General features: G+C 41.1%; 1 protein-coding gene across 1 annotated transcript in view; it reads left to right on the forward strand.

Annotated features, from left to right (window-relative positions):
- The first annotated feature begins 1,041 nt into the window (after positions 1–1,041).
- The window catches only part of GREM1 (gremlin 1, DAN family BMP antagonist), a 62,833-nt gene continuing 41,915 nt past the window's right edge, over positions 1,042–21,959 (forward strand). Inside the window, exon 1 of the mRNA XM_068251824.1 lies at positions 1,042–1,193. The gene's annotated coding sequence lies outside the window, so the exon portion shown is untranslated. The remainder of the gene's footprint in view (positions 1,194–21,959) is intronic.

Genomic DNA, 21,959 nt, shown 5'->3' on the forward strand with positions numbered 1-21,959 from the left:
CATATGCAATTCCCTTTTTCACATGAGTTTTCTCCTAGGAGATAATTTTTCATCTTCAATTTACATTAACTTTCCAGCACTTTTCAACTTAAAAAGTACCAAAAAGTAGGTGAGAAAGTACTATTAAAAGTATTTTGAGTATTTTCTTGCTTGCTGGTGGCTTAAAAGAAATTTTATTGGCAAGTTTAAATTATCACCTAGGAGAAAACTCAGGTGAAAAAGTGAATTGCATATGGGCCACATTATTACATTGTTTTTACCTGAATGGACATTTGATTTCACAGAAGAGCAGAACCAAATTCAAATGTATGGTCCTCTTGATTTGATTTTTTTTTTTTAAATACTGATTTAAAGTCTAATATGGAGCACAGAGAGAAGTGTGGAGGTGAATGGCGGCAATTGCTGACTGCTAAATGTTGTACTGTGCCTGGTACAAACCAATTGTGGATTCTGAAAATTGATATTGAGCAGTGTATGGCAGTAATCCAGGATGATGACTAACATTGGTAAAATACAGATACAGGGGCGTAGCAATAGGGGTTGCAGAGGTTGCGACCGCATCGGGGCCCTTGGGCCAGAGGGGCCCACCCTCAACTACAGTATTAGCTCTCTATTGGTCCTGTGCTCATAATAATCACTTCTATAGATACTTTGAATAGTGGTAATCATTAACAAACTGCTCCCCATCCCCTTCTTGCTCCTTTGACACTGTCGTTGCCATTGGCAGGTTTTGTATCCATTATGTATAGAGTGCTTGGGGGGCACCATTGTAAAACTTGCATCAGGGCCCACAGCTCCTTAGCTACGCCACTGTACAGATACCTGACTGAGCATACATCTTACAGCATATGGAGTTTTTAATTCTGTTATGTACTGAGAGTAGCAGCCTGAGTAGCAGCCTACAGTGCTAAGAATGATGAGAGCTCTACAGTGAAACCTCTCACAGAAGAGGCCCAGGAAGTGTTAAAAGGGGCGGATAACACATCAGACAAGCTGAGTGCCGTGCTGTCCATCGGCCAATGATGTGGGAGGTTTGGAGAGCGAATCTCAGCTGGCAGACATTTAAATGAGAGACAGCCCGGCGCTGCTGCAATTTGTAGCCTGGATCTGAAGGATTCTCTGCATCCTCCGCATGGACAGCTCATATAGGACATTACTCCTGTGAGGCAGGAACAGCCAGGCACTTCACACAGGTAACTAACCACAGACTCATGTCACTGCATCTCTCTCTGTACATCTGCACAGCACATCCCTGACCGGCTGCTGCCTGATCTCTGTCACCTCTAGCTGTTATCTGGGTGGCACAGCTATCAGCTACCCCTGGCAGCCAGGAGTTTACAATGACTGCTACAGGGGTTCAACTTTGCAAGAAGATCCCTATTTTGTACCTGATGTTATATTCCAAGCTTTCCCACCCATTCTTATATTTGGGTGTTGGTAGGTTCATATTTTAAAAGCAGCATATAATGAAAATACTAGTTTATAATGTTACTAATGGGATTGTAGTGTGGTGTGTGTGGTTAGTGTGGTGTGTGTGTTTTGTCAGATTATTTCACAGCCAAGAGGTAGAACGGTGGAATCCACTACAATAGTGCTAGGAATTCTGTGTGGCAACTGATAACGCGTGCATTTACAGTGTAGGATACTTTTTATATACTGTATGCTTCACTGTATGTGCTGCAATGCATGTGATTCACTGTATGTGCTGCAATGCATGTGATTCACTGTATGTGCTGCAATGCATATGAGTCACTGTATGTGCTGCAATGCATGTGATTCACTGTATGTGCTGCAATGCATATGAGTCACTGTATGTGCTGCAATGCATATGAGTCACTGTATGTGCTGCAATGCATGCATTTTTGACATCTTGGACAACATCTCAGACACTGACTATAAATTCAAACATTTTGCTACCTTAAAGTAGCCATGGACAGGGTCAGATATTGTCTGGATGATTCAATCACTTTGAATTTGCTTGTAATTATTTGATCCCAGGAAGATCGATAAACCTTTAGTCAATATCAGACAGTTTAATAATGAAAAGCGTAATCAGGATCTGTGGTAAATTTAAATCAAGTAGGCTGAGGCAGTATTAGCTTTGTACTGCATTGAGTGGCATCACACTATCGGGGACAACTGTACAGTCACATCTAATCAGCTTTATCCTTAAATCTGAGGACGATGGAATGGATCAGTTTTGTACATCGATCACTACTACCTAATCGATTTTCGATTGGGGAGTCCTTGTTCATGTGTTGGGCATGTATGTGTAGCATTAAGGGACCCATACACTCAGCCGATTTTTGGCCGATCAATCGATCAAAATCGATCGAATGATCGATTGCAAATTTGCGGCCGATTTCGATCGATTTTTAATTGATCTGGCAGGCTGGAAAATCTAGGCCGATCTGTTAGGATTGCTTATCATTTTGCATTGGCCCTAATGGAAATCTGATGGCAAAAAAATGGCATCAGATCGATTTTCAACAGATTTAAAACTGAAATCTATTGGAAATCTGTTCCTAGTAAAAAAAATTCCTAAACACATCAGATAAATCAGAAATCTGATCTGATGATCTATCTGCTGCTAATTTAACGAGTGTATGGCCACCTTTAGACTGTAAGCTCTTTGTGTCAAGGCAGTACTCACCTCTTGTGTCTTACTCCTTCACAAAATAATTTATAAGAAGATGATCATGATTGATTATAAATAATGATTTTCATGTCTTGTAGTTTTAGGAGTTTTGAATTCATTCCATTGGTTCATGTGTTTAAATTTCTTGGAATTGAATTAAATAACTAGGAAATGTAAAGAATAATATTTTATATTACTATAATCAATAATAATATTTATATAGATGGGTATCTATAAAGGAAAATTATTTATTTCCTTATTGAAATCTAATTTAACAGTCTTGTTAAATGTTTTAATGAAATCAAAAATATCATATTTAAAATGATATTACCTGTTTGATCATCTGCGGATGTTGCCATACAATGCATATGGTGGTTTGTTAGCATTGCATTCTTTTTTTTTAAGTGCACGGAGGTGTATATGGTATTCCTTTCCTGTACGTGCTGCCAATTTGGGAGGCAATTGAGTAAATCATGTCGATCACTGTTTGGTTTACATGCACTGTTTGGTTTAGTTTAGCTATGCTTTTGTATTTATTTATTTTTTTGTGTGTGTGATTTTGGCAGAATTCTAAATATTCTATCAATCTTTGGATTTTTTTTATAGACTGCTCTTTAGTCCAAACATCAGATCGCATGTGATTTGCCCACTCTTCGCCGATCACAAGAGCTCCATAATTATCGCTGTGACCACAGTGCCTCTTTACCACTGATACAACCCAAGCGCAAACTTAGCTAATGGAGAAAAACGAATAGCACTGACCTGTAGTAACACCTTGCTTTATTGCCACAGAGGTGAAATCAACACAAATCCATCCATTAGACATATTAAGGTGTTCGGGAGCTGTTTGATGTTTTTCACTCGCCCACTCCCCCACCTGGGCTCCCCGATTTCTGTCTAATGGATGGACTTGGGATGTGGGTTTACCCCTTTTTATTATTATTATTTAGTAATTATTTAACTTTTCCTCAGAGGGGCTCACACAATCTAAACCCTACCGTAGTCATATATTTATGCATGTATCATTTAGTGTATGTATTGTAGTCTAGGGCCAATTGAGGGGGGAGCCAATTAACCTATCTGTGTGTTTTTGGGATGTGGCAATAAAGCACAGAGGTAAAATCCACACAAGTCTGTCTGCTTGCAATGCTTGTGAGAAGCATGTCCTACCTGGACCCTTTCAGCAATATTCAAACCACTCTATCTTCCTGCCTGATCGTTTTGTTTCTCCTAGTACATCTTTGAGTGTCACTGGGTGTCTGCCATCTGCATCTTGCATAGAACGCAAACTTGGGGCTTACTGTATTTTTCCTATGCTTAGGTTAAAGTCAAAGGATATCACAAGAAAATTGCAAACACGATGCTGCACTATGTTCTTGTTGTTTTCTTGTGATTTCCACTTGTATTTTTTTTTTTTCTTATGGACCTAATGGAATAGTTTTGCACAAAACAAACAATTGTATGAAAGTCGCACTAAAACGCATAGTAAACCCCTCAATGTTGATTATAAATTTTCCACCGGAGATTGCAGATTTCTGTAGAAAGCTTGAGATTTTTACTTTACGTTACAATTTATCCCACAGATATTGACCTAATTTACTAATTGTACTACTTTACTTGTTCTCTGGTTGAACTCGATGGACGTATGTCTTTTTTCAACCCAAATAACTATGTAACTAAAAGAATCTTCCGAAATCTCCAGGCATCTCCAGTGTGGATTTAATTTATGATCCAGCAACCCTGGAGTGGATTTGTTTTTTATAGTCTGGAATTGGTGATAAAGGATTACTTTGAAACCCACTGGAGATTGTGAAACCCTGTGTTATCTACACAATTTTCTGATTATGTTGTTATAGTTTGTTTTATAGTAACATTTAAATTGAGAGAAAGTTGTATTTCTCTCCGGGTCATTTTGAAACAAGGTGGCCATACACCTATAGATTGCCACCTATTGTGGCAAACACATCAATCCCTCTTTGATCTGAATCTGATCAGATAGGGATCGCATCCCCTATACACTGCACACATATTTTCAGTGGACTTCATCATGACATCTACTGAAAATCTGTTGAACTGCAGCATTGTACTGTTAGATACAGTTATTATTATTATTATTTAGTATTTATATAGCGCCGACATATTACGCAGCGCTGTACAGTGTATATATATATCTTGTCACTAACTGTCCCTCAAAGGAGCTCACAATCTAATCCCTACCATTGCCATATGTCTATATTATGTAGTGTAAGTACTGTAGTCTAGGGCCAATTTTTTTTTTTAGGGGGAGACAATTAATGTATCTGTATGTTTTTGGAATGTGGGAGGAAACCAGAGTGCCCGGAGGAAACCCACGCAGACACGGAGAGAACATACAAACTCTTTGCAGATAGTGTCCTGGCTGAGATTCGAACCAGGGACCCAGCGCTTCAAGGCAAGAGAGCTAACCACTACGCCAACGTGCTGCCCAGTTAATCTATACACCACTTCCCTGCCACGTCTGACAAAAATTTGCCTCTTAGCGCTACACATTCCTTGCAGACTTAATCAATGATCAAATCTGCTGGGAAAAATCAATGCACATATTGCCTGCTTAAGACTTGCAGCCTTATGCAAAAGCAGAGAAAGCAAAAAACTCATTTGTCTTTGACTTATTAAAAAAGGGGAAAAAAAGGTTCACCATTTAAGTACCACCAATCGCACAACTACTAAGACACCAATGGCCTGATCCAATTCACTTTTTCTCCAAAGCCTTCTCCTAGTAGATTATTTTTTCATCTTCTGTTTTAAAATACCTTTTCAGCATTCTGCAATTAAAAAAAATACCAAAAGGTAGGTGACAAAGTACTGTCATAACTATACTTAGTATTTTCTTGCTTGCTGGTGGTTTAAAAGGCATTTTATTTATAATGTAAAAATATACAGCAATCTAGGAGAAAACTTAGGAGAAAAAGCAAATTGGATTGGACCCAAAGTTTTTAACATCACTATGAGCTTATATCACCCAGGTGGAGGTGACAAATCCTAACCATAGTAGATACATCTCAAGTAATACAGTCCACGTTTGCTAGACGTTTAGCGTCCCTACTGGAAACCTGCGAAGATGTCTTAGTAAATCATATTATCTACAGGAGTTTTTTCTATGTGTAGTTTTTCGGGGTTGTCACTGGGAGTCCATTTTCCCTATTAGCGAAAAACAAACCAATGTTCACCAAAACCTGTGTGTGTTTGTGAGAGGAGATTAGATTGTGAGCTCTCCAGTGGCAGGGTGTTATGTAAATGGTCCACATTTCCTGTAGAGCAGTGATTCTCTTGAGTTATATTGGTATGTACGCCTTCATATACACTGGTCACACGATTACGGACACCATGCTGTAGTCTGATTTAAGTTAACTGAAAACGTATTCGCTTTCATCTATATTAATTTATTAACTTAAAAAACTGAAATATGTCCTATAATGCCCAACAGCCTGCTGAACTCTCCTGAAGTACCCTGGGGTACCCTTACCATGTGGTAGTGAACAGAGGAGAAATCGCACACCTCTCGTGGGGTTCAAGCCCAGTAGCAAAGTCCAGAACAATCCAAAGGGTCCGCACACTCCGATATAACCAATTTCTGTTTATTCCATAATCATGGCCCTAATCTATTCCATAGCCAATGATTCGTTTCTGGGCCCCGTTACAACACAGAAAGGTGACCATTGTGTGTTGTACCTTGACAATGGGGGGCTTTTGAATACAATAAATAATAAATGAATAAAGAAATTAATAATTGCAAAACTGTGACTTTTTTCACAAGGATTCTTGTGTTTTGGGCAGAAATGGATTAAAATCAAATGGTGCCCTAGGCAAGATACTATTTTTTTCCCCACCGCTGATGATCACCAGGCGTTCTTTAGCAAGATTTGGTGAGGGCTAGCTAGCATCCTCTATGCCCCAAAACTCAATCCAGGCCCTAGGAAACTGCCTAGGTTTGTCTTGTGAATGATCCAGCTTTGGCTCAGGGTTCCCTGCTGGGATTGGGACAACCACTTGCCTCATGTCCATGACATAATTTTAATGCCTTTTTACATTAAATTTTTACCGTTTAGATTCAGTGATAGCGCGTGAAAACGCACGTGGCTCTCAGCTAACTGAGGTTGGCTCCCGTCACCCTCTTAGAGGTTTGCAGGCAGCCTTCAAATACCTTTTACTGTTTGAAATCTTGTTCCATTAAACACTTCTTATAATCAAGACGTTAAACATGCTTTCTCTACATTAGTCATGTAGTTAAATATAGTTTATATAGTGTAACTGTAGTATTTACTTTTATAATTAGTACAGTTTCCGATGCTACTTAGCCTGTACTGGAGACAGTTACTTACATGTGGAAAAGTCTGAAGCCTCTGATTTATAGGATTTTTAGGCGTTGTATGTGTGCAAAGTAAATACATGTGAGTTATGAGAAACATTCTAACATAATACTGCAAAATAGCATTCATTCATTTAAATATAGGAATGCTCATTCAGATTACGCGGAAATAACAATTCCACATTTCCAATCAGAAATTGGATTTCTGCGGAAATACTGCATTACTGCAAGTCAGAAATTTTAGCCCAATCACAGAACCTGGAAACATTGGACCCAGAGCTGAGATACAAAATTGCGCCCTCCCCCCCCCCCCCCCCGCATTCCCCATCCCATCCCTCCCACCCCAGTCGTCACGCACTGGTTGCTATTAGACTATAAGAGGCGCCCCAGAGACCTCAACCCCCTCCCCCCCCCCCCCCCCCCCCACACACACACACCTTAATCTCTAGTTATCTGGCTTGCAGTCACTGCTTTGTATCCCCTTTTCTTATTTCTCTTTGCTTCAAATGCTATAGGGAAATGATAGCTGAGTGAGTTGCGCACCCCCTCCTGGAAGACCTACACTGCGCCCTGAGGCTGGAGTCTCTCTCGCTTCTGCCTCGGCCTGGCCTTGATTGGACCAATCCAGGCCCAGAATTTACATCACAGAAGCCTATAGGCACAGATGTCCTGACACCCATGAAACTAAAAACCCTGTAGAACCACACCACAAGAGTGCTGGCTGGCCCACCGTTTACTGCTCCATTACTCCCCTTGACCGTCATAGGTAGCTACAGGTGTCCCCTAGCATTAGGTAGTCAGAGGTACCCTCAGTATTAAGTAGCTAGTGGTATCACCGACTGAAGATAGAGCTTGTCAGAAATATGTTGAGAGGTGGGTAACCTCTCATTTACACTCTGCTCGGGGTTCTGCCTATTTAAGGAGGGAGGGAGGCACTAGGGGAGGAGAGTGAGGTGCCTCTCCATCATCAGGCCCCTGTAGACACATGCCTATAGTGCCTCATGGTAAACCTGGCCCTGGACCAATTAGAGGATGCAGAGTCAACTCAGAAGTATTTGGCAAAGAATGCAAAAAAACTACCAAAAAAGACTACTCGGAAATCTTAATAGGAAATCTCCAGAATCGGTAATTAGCATTGGCGGAATTCTGAATTTCCGTAGAATTAGACATTCCCATTTCTGACCATCCATTTTCTTCTGTATAAAAAGGAGCTTTGCTTATCTACTTCTGTAATAAAAAAAACAGGGATTCAGTTTGATGGAATTGGCCGGCTTAGTAAGTGCTCACTTTTTTTAGATGGACTGGAGGCGCATCAGGGTAGGTATGTCCATTATATAGCTGCATTGGCGTAGCTATGGAACTCTGGGCCCCAGTGCGAGGTTTACATGTAGTTAGGTATCCCAGCCAACACAAGAGTGGCAGCGCGTTAGCACAAGCGCCGCACTTAAAGAGAACCTGAGGCAGTTCCATGGGGGGCAAATGGTACACAGAGGCATGTTCTCTGACTCATGACATGCCTCTGTGTCCCCACACCACCTCTCTCTGGCCCCCTTCCCCCAACGCGGTATGGCCACTCGAGTTTAGCGACAATTATCGTCGCTATCTCGGAGGTAAACATAGGGGAGAGGAATTCCCTGTTTAACCACTTAAAGCAGTAGGATCAGCCATACTATGCCAGGGAAAAAAACACACATATATATATATATATATATATATATATATATATATATATATATATATATATATATAGATAAATACTTGATCTACTTACATAACACATGTATTGTACTGTCCACGTTTTGATTTCAGTGAATGTTATATAGTAAATTACGAGAATTCTGTTCCTGGTGGGGGCCATGTCTTTTGCCCACAGTTAAGGCTAACTCGTGATGTCATTTCTGCCCTTTACTTTTTTTCTTGTCCCCTCCAATCACTGAGTCGCTTCAGCCTTGCTTGTAAACACAAGTGAGTAGGGGATTAGGTTTCAGATAAGAAGCTGGCAGGGAAATAAAGGGAAGAGGAGGAATAGATAAAAAGAACCCCCAGCATGCAATTCTTTGGCACGACTACTAAAGGGCCAGTGTTCATGAAGTATGTGATAACTCCAAATCATAACAGCAGAAAAAGTTTTGAAAGTTTTGAATGCAGGCTTAGCATCTTTATCACTTAATACACTCAGACCAGTTGCTGTTGAAATTTGATTTTTATGGTGACGATACCGCTTTAAGGACCACAGGCTTACACCCCCCCCCCCCAGTGACCAGGCGATTTATTTTTTTTACAATTCAGTGCTCTGCAGCTTTAATGGTGTGCTGCAGAGATACAACTTAGCACGCAAACGAATCCCTGCCCCCTCCTTTTCTTGCCACCAACAGAGCTTTCTGTTGGTGGCATCGGATTGCTGCTGCGACAGGTTTTTTTTTTTAATTTTTTTATTAATTTGTGTATTTTTTTTTTAATAAAATGGCTAATTTTCTGTTTATTTATCCCTCCGCCGCTAACCAATCACAGTGAAGCGCTCTCATAGGCATCAGCCTATGAGAGCCGATTGCTCTCTGAGCCTCTCCAGGGGACAGCCGAGTGTCACGGCTGTCCCCAGTACAGCGCTGCAGTTGATCGCAGCACTGTACAATGTAAATAGATGGCGGTTTCGCCGTCTAACACTGTCCGCTGGAAGACTTATGACGAAGCTGAGCTCCATCACTCAAGCGGGGATGCGCACGAGATCCCCTGCAAAACCCCACCCCAGGACTTGACGACTTTCGGCGTTAGGTAGTCCTGGGGCTACCACCTTCCTGATACCTATCGGCGTTAGGCAGTCGGGAAGGGGGTAAAACGCCTGCCGGGGGCATTCCTGCAGGGTTTTCAGAGCTGCCATAGAGCAAGCTCTCTCTCCCTGGCCACACCCCCTGCCGCTCCCCGCCTCACTGCACGCTGTGAATGAGAGACACTCATTCCAGCGTCGTGACCCGGAGGGCATGAAAGTGAAGGTGGGATAGTGTGGCCCACAGGAGCGTCAGTTTTTGCTGCTACCTGATCCGCTCAGCCTCCACCCTGGATCAGGTGGCCTACGCTGTTTTATTTTATGAGCCCACCTCGGGCTCTCTAACGCACAGTGCTTTGGGTAATGGAAGTCTATGGGCGACGCATATAGTGCAAGTGATGGAGAGTGGCACGCATGCGTGGATCTTTGGGAATCCTAGTGGTGTACTTCCTGCCCAGCAGGGAGTACGTCACTGATCGAGGGGTGGTGCTATGCAGATGACCCTATGGGCGCACTCTGCCACAGGGTCATATGAGTGAGGTTTGTGGCAGTGCGATGTGGCTGGAGTATCGCAACGCACAAAACAAGTGTAAAACCTGCCTCACAGAAAGCTGTAGTGTCAGAGTTGTGAGCAGAGGAGGGAGACAGTTTGTTAATGATTATCACTATTCAAAGCAAATATTGAGGTGATCATTACCTGCATAACCCTAATGAAATGCGAATACAGTAATTGAAGGAGAACCCTAGTGGGTTCCTCTGGTCCAGGGGCCCGATACATATACAACCTCTGCATCCTCCTAGTGCTATGCCACTGTATAGCTGTGCTTATTTATTCATCCAAGTGGGATGTTTGCTGCAATAACCCCACAGTTTGTATAAAGGATTTTGTTGTACCCACATTTGTTTATCACCATAGCTACAACAAAATTAAAGCTTTTAAAGTGCAACTTCAAATTATTCAGGTTGACAAATTTGTGGACTGTGGTCCTGTCGCTTGGGTGATTGCATAATTGCTGAATGGTTTTGCAATCGCATTGAAAGCTAAAGAGTGGCTTTCTTCTGCTGTGCTGCTATGTGAAATGTCCCCTACAGCTCACTATCTAGCAACAAAACTGTCCATAGGTTTCAGAGAGAGCAGTAGCACATGCAGCATGTCCTTACTATCACCACAGCACTTTATTCCTACAGGGCCCAAGAGGAAGCAGAGAGCTATCAGTAGTACCTTTAAGCACTAGTAAACTCAGAGGAGATGCTCCAGGACCAGTCAGCTAAAGCATTGTACCCACCTCTCGATTCTTCCAAAAACCAGCGATTGTTTGAGAGATGAGCGGTCGTTTATGCAATCGCGTGACATGGGTACAGGAGCACGATCATGCGAATGCCGCTATGCCGCTATAACAACCATTCAGGTTGGATCAGATCTTTAACCACTTCACCACTGAGGGGTTTTACCCCCTGACCACCAGAGCAATTTTTACCTTTCAGCGCTCCTTCCATTCATTCGTCTATAACTTTATTATTACTTATCCCAATGAAATGAACTATATCTTGTTTTTTTCGCCACCAATTAGGCTTTCTTTAGGTGGGACATTATGCCAAGAATTATTTTATTCTAAATGTGTTTTAATGGGGAAATAGGAAAAAATGTGTGAAACAATTATTATTTTTCAGTTTTCGGCCATTATAGTTTTTAAATAAAGCATGCTACTGTAATTAAAACCCATGAAATGTATTAACACATTTGTCCCGGTTATAAAACCATTTAAATTATGTCCCTATCACAATGTTTGGCAACAATATTTTATTTGGAAATAAAGGTGCATTTTTTTCAGTTTTGCATCCATCCCTAATTACAAGCCCGCAGTTTATTAAGTAACAGTGTTATACCCTCTTGACATAAATATTAAAAAAGTTCAGTCCCTAAGGTAACTATTTATGTTTTTTTTTTCATTGTTTTCTTTTTTTTAATTACAAAAAAAAATAAAAATTGGGGAGTGTGGGAGGTAATGAGTTAATTTATTGTGTAAATGTAATGTTTGTATATGTAAAATGCTTTTAGGGTGTAGTTTACTATTTGGCCACAAGATGGCCACAGAGTGTTTGTTTACATGCGACCTGTAAGCGTCCGGAAGGACGCTTACAGGAAGCAGTAGGAGGCTGGGAGACTCACAATGATCTCGCTGTTTCTGAAAGAAGCAGCAGATCATTGCGGGGGCTAGATCAACGAACGGGAATGGATTTTCCCGTTCATTGATCTCCGGGCGAGCGGGCGGCGGCGTGCACGAGCGGCGGGTGCGCGCGCATGAGCGGCGGGAGCGCGGACAGCGGCGGTAGCGCGGAAGGTATGGATTTCTCCGTCCCTGGTTTTTTAGGGGGGAAAAAAGGGACGGAGAAATTCGTACCGCCGGGGGTAAAGTGGTTAAGATGCTCGATGACTCCCGTGGAAAGTACTGCGATCGTTTGAAGTCTCATCATGCCCTTTGTGTAACATCGCGCCAATGGCCTCTGTCAGGTGGGTCACAAGCGCATCTGGGATACTATCGGCAATCCCCAACCTATCACGAGTCTACTGCCCGCTTGTTCTGCAAAGTCTTCTTAGAGTATTCACCTCAATATATAAACACACTACCCTCTATAGCACAAAAGCATTTGAATGTTTATTAAATAGATAAAATTGCGCACTTACATGCTCCCACATAGTCATCTGGCATAGAGTTTTTCTGGGCTCTTTTCCATGCGGTGGCCACCTGGCTGGACTTTGCGGTAAAACCACCGTCTCGCATCCCCCAGTCACCTCGGTGTCATACCACTCCATGCTGGATCACTTCCTCATCTGTAGCCCTGCCCAAGAGGGGCACAAGAGGCACTTGTGACCCATCCTACAGAGGATCATTGGGAAAGGGTGAGTGCCCTGTCTTGAGGGTGTGGTGGAGGCTCTTATCACTATTGAACCTTATCCTATCATGGTCATCTACTTGGAAGCCTGAAAGCTAAACAAGGACTGTATATGTGAATGCTGGTCACGAGCCTGTGGTTCTGTTCACTTACTGTATATGCATTGACTGAATTAGAGGGGCATTTTGCTGTAAAATATGCTTTGAAATAAATGTCAGCCTCCATATCCCTCTAAGTTCAAGTGTGCTTTAAGTAAAAGTTAAAGTATTAAGATTAAGGGGACTTAGGAATGGGTAATGTTAGACAGTTGAGGTTAAGCAATCAACAGGAAAAGATTCCGAAAACATAGACGAAAATCACATCACAAAATCACATCTAGCAGAATATTGGTAATTTAATTTTGTCAGTACTATTTCTCACACGTACCTAAACACAAAAGCTTGGACAGCTCATGCATTACTATTCATATGAATGTAAAAGAATGAGCACCACTGAAATGGTCACAGTGTTGAAGTGTTTTTGTAAAGACTTCAACCGCTGTAATATCTGTATCTCTGTGTGTGTGTGTGTCCCTGTGTGGAACAATTTTGCTGCACCGAGGCAGAATAAGGTCTCAGAATGTTGTAGTAGCTATTGAAGCAGGAATTGAGGATTGGAGCAATGATCGCAATCCAAATGCACCGCAATGCAATCACAATTTTTCTATTTTATACCATGTGCGTTTTGACACATTTGCGTGTGATTTATTTATTTTCTTTTACACTGTATGATTGCATTTACTACTTTTTTTTTTCTCCAACGCCCCATTAGCATAAAATAAATATAACAGGGAAATTGTATGAAAACCACTAAGCATCACGTTTGGTATGTTGTTCTTTTAGTGTTTTTGTTTTTTCCTGTGCCTCCACTGACTTTTACCAGACCTCACAACACACCACTGTAAACGGGGCCTTAAAGTGCATCCGAGATAAACTTTTACTTATTGCATAACTGTGTTCCTTTCATATAGTTTATAGGGTATTCCTCAAGCCAAATACTTGTTTTGTTTTGTTTTAATACTCTAATTCTCTATAAACTAAACAAGCCTTGCCCACAGCTTCTCCAAAGTGCCTTGGCATTTTCAGCCTTAGTAGCAAGGGCTTATGGGAGCTCAGTCTGAGCAGGAGAAGGAAGAGGTTACTAGCTATTGATTTCAGAGGCGGAAGGAGGAGAAGAGAAGGGGGATTGAATTTACACACAGGCATAATCATAAACTTTTTAAGCTGTTCGCAGCTAGATATTCTGTGTAAACAATCTAAACTTTAGATAAGATATATAGACAACTGGTTATAGTTAGTTTTTCATCTCGGATCCGCTTTAAGCTGAAGTTTTGGTTTGAGTTCTGACTCTGCTTTCCAATTATCACAATCAACTCGTCTGAAGGCAGCATTATGGTTGGGGCAGGGGTTAGAAGGCTTGTTACCAAACCTAGTACCTTCCAACCATTTCTAAGCCAAAGCAAGATAGCAGCACAATTCTCAATTACAAACCTTTTTTTTTGTTTGTTTTTGTTTAAACTTTCTTTTTATTTGGGTTTTTCATTTTTGTCAAAATACTTCTATGAATGCATACGGAAAACAGAATACAAAAACAGGTTATAAACGATAACAGTAACTGTAGTATATAGAACTACACACAATTCATAACATGCATGTAATACAGTTCAATACGCAGGAAAATTGCCACTAGAACGCCCGCAAAAGACCGTGGGGCGAACTTGATTAAAAGGCCCCTAAAGTGTATGGAGCGATGTCCAGACCGACCATGGGTCCCAGATTAAATAAAACCTTGGACTAGATTCCCTTAGGAATGCCGTGATTTTTTCTAAAAGGTAGATGGAGTGAATTTTACAGATTAACTCTCGCTTGGTGGGAAGTTTCAGCTATCAAATTTTTTTTTGCATTGCAAAATTGACCCACCTGCTTCTTTTGATGCTAACTTAGAGAGGGGGATGATTTATGATAAAGATCTGTCCAATGGTCAGGCAGGACTGTCACTTCCAACATTTCTGAGGCCAATGCAAAACAAACTAACCAAAACCTATAAGTAGCGGACAATACCACCAGCAATGCGTCTGATCCCTGGGGGACTGATATCCCCTGAGACATTTATCCGTAAGGAGCAAGCCCCATTTAAAGAGAATCTGTACTCTAAAATTCTTACAACAAAAAGCATACCATTCTATTCATTATGTTCTCCTGGGCCCCTCTGTGCTGTTTCTGCCACTCTCTGCTGCAATCCTGGGTTTTAATTGCCAGTTTTAGGCAGTGTTTTACAAACAAACTAACCAGCTTGTGATAGGCTCACATAAGCAGAGTGTGTGAGTCATACAGAGCCTGCAGGGGGCCTGGAGAGGGTGTGTATAGCTTCTCTCCAATCACAAGCAGCCCTGCACATTCCAGTCTGAGTGCCTCAGCCCGACAGAGCAGACAGAGGAGAGAAGATTAGATCATATAGCAGAGATAACACAGCCATTGTACAATTAGGAAAGGCTGCAGTTAGACAGAGCACATTAGAACAGGCATAGGAATTTATAGGATAGAAGAAATAAGGATGAAAATTTTGTTACAGAGTCTCTTTAACTAACTGTTGAGGCGTGCGAAACCAGCCATACCCATTCATATTTTTGTAGTCATACAGATCAGACATTTTTAAACTGTGCAACATTGTGACTAAATTCATCCTGTTGCAACCATCTTAAAGTAAACTAGAGACGTGGCTAGCTACAGATTTGATACTTACCCGGCTTCCTCCCGCTCCATAAAAACATCGGAGTCCCTCGCCATCCTCCCACGGTCTGCTGTTCAGCCGTAATCAGCCCCGGTAACTTGCTCAGTCGGGTCCAGTCCGGGTCTTCAGTGCGGACCTTCCAGACTGACTCGACTGAGCAAGTTACCTGGGCTGATCACGGCTGAATGGCAGACGGCGAGGGACTCAGACACGGAAGATGGCGAGGGACTCAGACATGTGCATGGGGAGGGGGAAAGCCCCGGGTAAGTATCAAATCTGTAGCTAGCGACGTCTGTGGTACACTTTAAGGTCCGCTTGATTTTAGGAGACACCCTTTTGGGTTGATCTGGACTGTTGGAAATACCTACAATATTTGTTTATTTAAATCTAAGAGGGGGTAAATGTGAGATGAAACCTGCTAATGTTGAGCGGGGTGTCCTCGCACGGAGCCTAATCAATACATTTACATTATTTTTTTATTATTATTATTTATAGATTTATTTGAAAGCATTATGATCTGTGGAGATGTAAAGTTTAGGACTTTTACTTTGTTAAAGACCACCTCCAGCCAAAAAAATCGTAAGACAGGTATAACAGAGGTGCCAAACAAGAGTAAGACTATTAAAATCCATTTAAAAAAGGGGGAAGTTGGTGGACTCACCTCCCTCTGGTAGAAAAAAACAGACAAAGAAACGTTACTAAAATAGCAGTAACAGTTTATTAGGAAGCTCCAAGTATGCAATGCGTTTCATGGGTCACTATCCCGCTTCATCAGGCAATAGGTTTGGAGAACACAGTGCTGGGTCTATAGAGTGGCCAAGCGCCTCTCACACAGAGGCGCTTGGCCACTCTATAGACCCAGCACTGTGTTCTCCAAACCTATTGCCTGATGAAGTTTGATTCAGACAGTACTAATGCCAGAGAGATCAACAGCACTGCCAGGCAACTGGTGTTGTTTAAAAGGAAATAAATATGGCAGCCACCAAATGCTTCTTATTTCAGGTGAACTTTAAATATTTTTACAACTAGATTTTATCATGGACTCACACTGTTCATGGGCCCTAGTCCTCATCCTGTGAACTTCCCTCATCTTCATTATGATTCTCAAACCCTCCTCTTCCCTACTTCTCATTATTCTGGTCCTCCATGCTGTAGATACCCCCTACACAATTCTCCTTCTCGTCCGCTCTTCCAGTTTCAGTCTGTTCTTGGATGTTGAATGGTCCATGCAAGTTGACCCCTCTGTTAAAAAAAACTCTCTTGTATTTCCCATGTTAACACATCTCAGATACAGCTACTAAATAGCATAGATCTCACTATTTAACTATAGATCTCGCTGTGTAAATTCCTGGAACTGTGCAGTTCTGTTCCTGGCTTGAGTCTGATCTGCAAACTGTCTATTTGTAGAGGTGGAGATGTGGATCCGCTTTACCTTTATAAAGGGGCACATGTGGAACTATATGTGGAGGCCAACCATAGCACGGCAGCTTAAGAACCTCTTTAGGTGAGATGTTTGGATGGACTTTAGTGCCCAACATACTGCCTATGTGAGAGTTTTCTCTTAATTCCTGTCACTGAGCTCTCCATTCAGCTTTGTAGATTTAAGAAAACTAGTGGTCCTGAAGACAGAGCTGAAGTAACAACAGGGAAAAAATATTAGTTGGAAACTCTCTTACTCCCACTACAAACAATGTTTATTTATTGTTGTCTCTGCCTTTTTGTAGAGATTTCCCTACTTCGGGCCTAGACAGGTAATACAGAAAGGGACAAAGAGCAACAATAAAAATCCAGAACTATTATTTTTTCTTTTCTGGAATTGAGGTTTAGGCTACCTACAGACTTGTTGGACATGATCCAACTATTATTTTCAATTTACCCAGTGAATGAAGCACATGTGTATGCATTACAGTCATAATGATGTATGGATATATAAGGTAAAAGGAATCCAGAAAAAATATTTTCTTTAATGCATCAAGTCTTCAATACATACAACATTTTACAAGTGGTTTACAGTTTATGATTACTATATTCTCAAGCTGATCCATGTTTATATACAGGGACATTGCTAGGATGGGGATGGACATGGCGTGCTGAAAAATGGGCATGGCCGTGCTGAAAATGGACATGGCCATGCACCAGAATATGAGTGTGGTCATGGGTGGAGCCAGATTTACATGAACATAGCAGTGGTCTAAGTAGGTCTGCCCAGCAAAATGTTGGATGAAGCACCCTCTCCACTAATACAACCCCCTCATTTGCAGCATATCATATAAATAGGCAGTGTACCCTAATTCCTTAGCTCAAATGTGACATATGCCTCCAGTTTTAGTCTCTTTAAAACAATCAGGCTGTATTTACATGTCCTGTCAATCAATGGCAGGCGCGCGCGAGTCTTAAATATCGGTAATTGGTGAACGGGAACATGTGTTCCCTGAGCAAATAAAAGTACTTTGGAATGAATGAGTGTGACTCCAATAAGGAGCCATATTCATTCATAAAACTGAAAGTAAAAGTATTTTTGTAAAAAAGTAATCTGACCCTCCTGGTAACCAGGATAGTGTATAGCGCAATCTTGTGGCCAAAAAGTTAAATTAAAATAAAATACATTTAAAAATACATTTACAATAGGTATTAACCCCTTGTAAACACCGCATTCCCTGTAGTACCAAAATAAAACACTTAAAGAAAAAAAAAGTGACAGTATTTAAAAAAAAAAAAAAAACATAATTTGTTATCTTAAGGAGTCAGCTTTTTTTTTTTTTTTTTTTTTTTTTACAATATATCTTTTGAGGGTATATTATTGTTACTTTTACAAATAAGGGCCTGTTATTGATCAGGTACATAAAAATACAAAGCAAAAATAATACCTTTATTTTCAAACAATATAGTGTCGCCATACATTGTACTAGGGACATCATTTAAATATTGTAATAACCGGGAAAAATGGGCAAATAGAATGTGTGGGTTTTATTTACAGTAGCATTGTTTATTTTAAAACTATGGGGATTGGAATTGGAGAAAGTGTATATTTTCATTGTTTTCCTTGTTTTTCCCTTTATAATGCACAGAAAATAAAGTAATTACTAAAAACAACTATCATCCCCCAAAAGCCTGCTGTTTCATGTTTTCAGTTACACATCTATCCCAAAGTGGTATTTCAACCAAAATAATTTGTCTATTCTTGGATTTCCTTTTCATGATACTTTTTAAGTTATGAAACTTACAGTAACAGCTTTCACTGGGAGTCACTGCTATATAGTCAACTTAAAATGTGTCCATATGTAGAGTAACCTGTAGCTAATAACTGAAATTATTAGGCAGCATCTGTTGCTACTGATTCGCACAGAGACCTGATGAATCTCAATCACTAGCAATTCAGAAGCTAACTACTAGTTATGAGAGCATCTGTCTGACTCTCATTAATGGATAATGTTGTGGTAAATAATCACAGTGACATGGGTAGTGAGAAGCAAACACAACACTGTCATCCATAGGACTAAGGTAGGCCACCAGGGAGAAGAGTGATTAAGGCCCACAATAGGCGGTGAGTGCTGCAATGAAAATTGTGCATAAGAAATAAAATGGTTCTAATGCAGCAAACTCAAAAAACTTGATCTGTGTTTAAAGGACCACTATCGCAAACATTTTTTAAATGTAAAATGCATGTACATACCAAATCGCAAAAAAAACAACCAAATAACTGAATTGCTCCAGCCAATAGGGCTGCTCACATATGTATATGTTTGTTGATTGCAGAATGGGAGACCTGTCATGCCTACAACATGTGTGACAGACCTGCAGCCTCCTTGCTGCTGAAACAACTTGGGCCAGTGCTACCGAAGGGGAGGGATGTTAGATATGGTGGGAATTCTGTATGTGAACAGGTGGGGGTGGAGTGGGGGGATTGCTCACTCACTTGTGAGCAGCATCTATGTGTGTGTAGGTGAGAATGGAGGGGGGATTCTGGCTTCAACACTCCAGTAGGTGGGAGTTGGGGTGGGGCATGGTCAAAGGTGAGGTAAGGGGGAATCAGGTTAAAATGGCTTAGGATGTGTGCCACTAAATATTGTGCTGCCTTGGGCGGCAATAGAAAAAGCAGCATTGAACAGTAATTATGTTGCTTGATAAACAGCTATTCATGGGGCGCCATAATTACTGTTCATTGCCGCTAATTGTGGCATTTACTATTGCCGCCTATGGTCGCAGTGGGGTCATTTAGGGGTTAAGGTTAGGCGTAGGGATGGAGGCTTAAGGTTAGGCATGGGTTAGTTAACTTTCAGTGGGGAGAGGGGGGGGGGGGGGCTTGGTTAAGGTTAGGCACCTGAAAATGTATTAAGGGTAAGCATGGGGGGTGATAAGGTTAGATAGAGGGAGGGTTCAGTGTGACGGTAGGGTTAGTTGAGGTCATGGTAAAATTTTGGTAAAGATTACCAATATTTTACTATATGAATTAAGCAGTAGAATATCGGTCATTATACCAATATTCTACTACTGACAGTCTCTGGCACTACTTTTTACTACTGAACTTTTCTACTCAACAGCAGGTGTTTAGTCTAACTGCTAAAATAGTTTGCAAGCGTGTAGGGAGGCTGACTGGCATGGACTGTCACTGTTGGCCAAAGAAGCCTGTACAATCCTATGAAGAAGAGAGGGGGAGAGGAAGGTGAGGTGATGCAGAAATCTGCTCACAGAACTTGGAAACAAGGAATTCAGACAAAAATGAGTTGGGGTGATTGTTGTGACTGAGTAGAAAGAGAGTGCAGGTTAAAGAATTGTGAGGGATTACCACTCTTGCTATGGTTAGCTTTCTGCCTATGGCCTTGTCAGACTCGTCATGTGCCTAATTTTGGCCCATGTTGACCTGGCCATTGACCAACCTCACTTTGAAAATTTTACATGGTTGCTTTCATGTAGCATATGCATCCCATTACACCTAGGCCTCCTCCCGCAAGAAGTTTAACTGGGACTAGGACTGGACTGCTGTAAAAAGGCTACTGGAATCAATGATAATGGACATTTAATTTGTTCACTGATGGAAATGATTGAAATGTTTGCAATCAAAGTCTGGAGCCACGTAATTGGTTGCTAGCTGCAGCCTCATTTGCTACCTGGGAAATGTCCACCTATGCTTTATTCCTAGGTCACAAAATCTATTATCCTGTTATGTTGTATTCAGTTGTGCACCAGAAATTGACAATTGATCACTGAGAGATAGCTAAGTGAAATATATTCGACATTTCCTAAAATGCTTCTGTGAATATTAAAGAGGAACTGTTGAGAAAGTAACAAATACAATTGCTTATTTTTTTTTTACAATATTTATTTAAAGATTATTTAGTCAGCGTTTGCCCACTGTAAATTTCTTCCTCTGTGATTTGCATCGGAAAGGCACAGAGGGAGATATTGCTTGCTTGGCAGTTGGAAACCGAACACTTCCATTCCAGCGCAGGAGATTTGGGCGCAGCAGTGAGTAACTTCAGCGCCGTCAGAAGACAGAGCTGAAGTTACTTATAAAACACTATAATTTGGCCTCCAGCAATTGCTGGAAGCCAAATTATTTCATTCCCCACCATCCATGGCGGCCTGGAGGGGGAATAGTATTTAATATGGCCGGGACTTGTGCAGCAGCAGGATCAGCCATATACCGACTGTATCCTGCGCCCAAGTCTCTCGCGCCGATTCCTCTTGTACGTGTTGGAAACAGACGTCAATTCCCACAATGGGGAACAAGGATCACGGACAGCAAACTGTCAGGACCTTGGTCATGACATCACACTATTGGAGGGGTTTCACCACAATATCAGCTATATATAGATCCCTGATGATTTATTTAAGAGAAGGTAAAGATTTCTTGTGGGAAAGGGGGTATCAGGTACTAATTGGAAGGAACTTCAATGCTTACCGTAGTTAAAGTTCCTTTTTAAAGGAAAACTGAAGTGAGAGGAATATGGATACTGCCATGTTCATTGTCTAATAAACAATGCCAGTTGCCTGACTTATGTGCTGATGATTTGCTTTAAATATTAGATGTCACTGGTCCAGAATGAGCATGCAGATCAGATACTTTCACACTGGTCTCATTTCACAGGCTGCATGCTTGTTGCAAGCGTGTGACCCAAAAAAACTAAAGCCAAAAGCTCAGCATGACAGTCAGGCAACTGGGATTGTTTGTAAGGGAATGAAGATGGCCACCTTCGTATTCCCCCCCACTTCAAGTCTCCTTTAAATCTAAAAGTAAAAAGAGGACAGCATTTTGTAGGCAGATCTCTATACTATAACTATGGAGACATCTTAAGATACTTTGTTAGTGTCTAGATTTATCTGTCTAAAACAAATTCAAAGAAAGAAGTTTATTTTATAGCTTATATCTGTACATAGTTGGGTCATTTGTATACTAAAATATAAATGCACCTTTATTCCTGAATTCTAGGCTAGGCCATATTGTACCATTGAAGACTTTCCTAAGGACGCTATTATATGACTACTTTGCATGTAAGAACATTTCTTCAATTCTTCAGCCCAGTTCTGAGCATTAACTAAGGAAT

This window comes from Hyperolius riggenbachi, chromosome 9 (genome assembly GCF_040937935.1).
Source record: "Hyperolius riggenbachi isolate aHypRig1 chromosome 9, aHypRig1.pri, whole genome shotgun sequence".
Taxonomy (NCBI): domain Eukaryota; kingdom Metazoa; phylum Chordata; class Amphibia; order Anura; family Hyperoliidae; genus Hyperolius; species Hyperolius riggenbachi.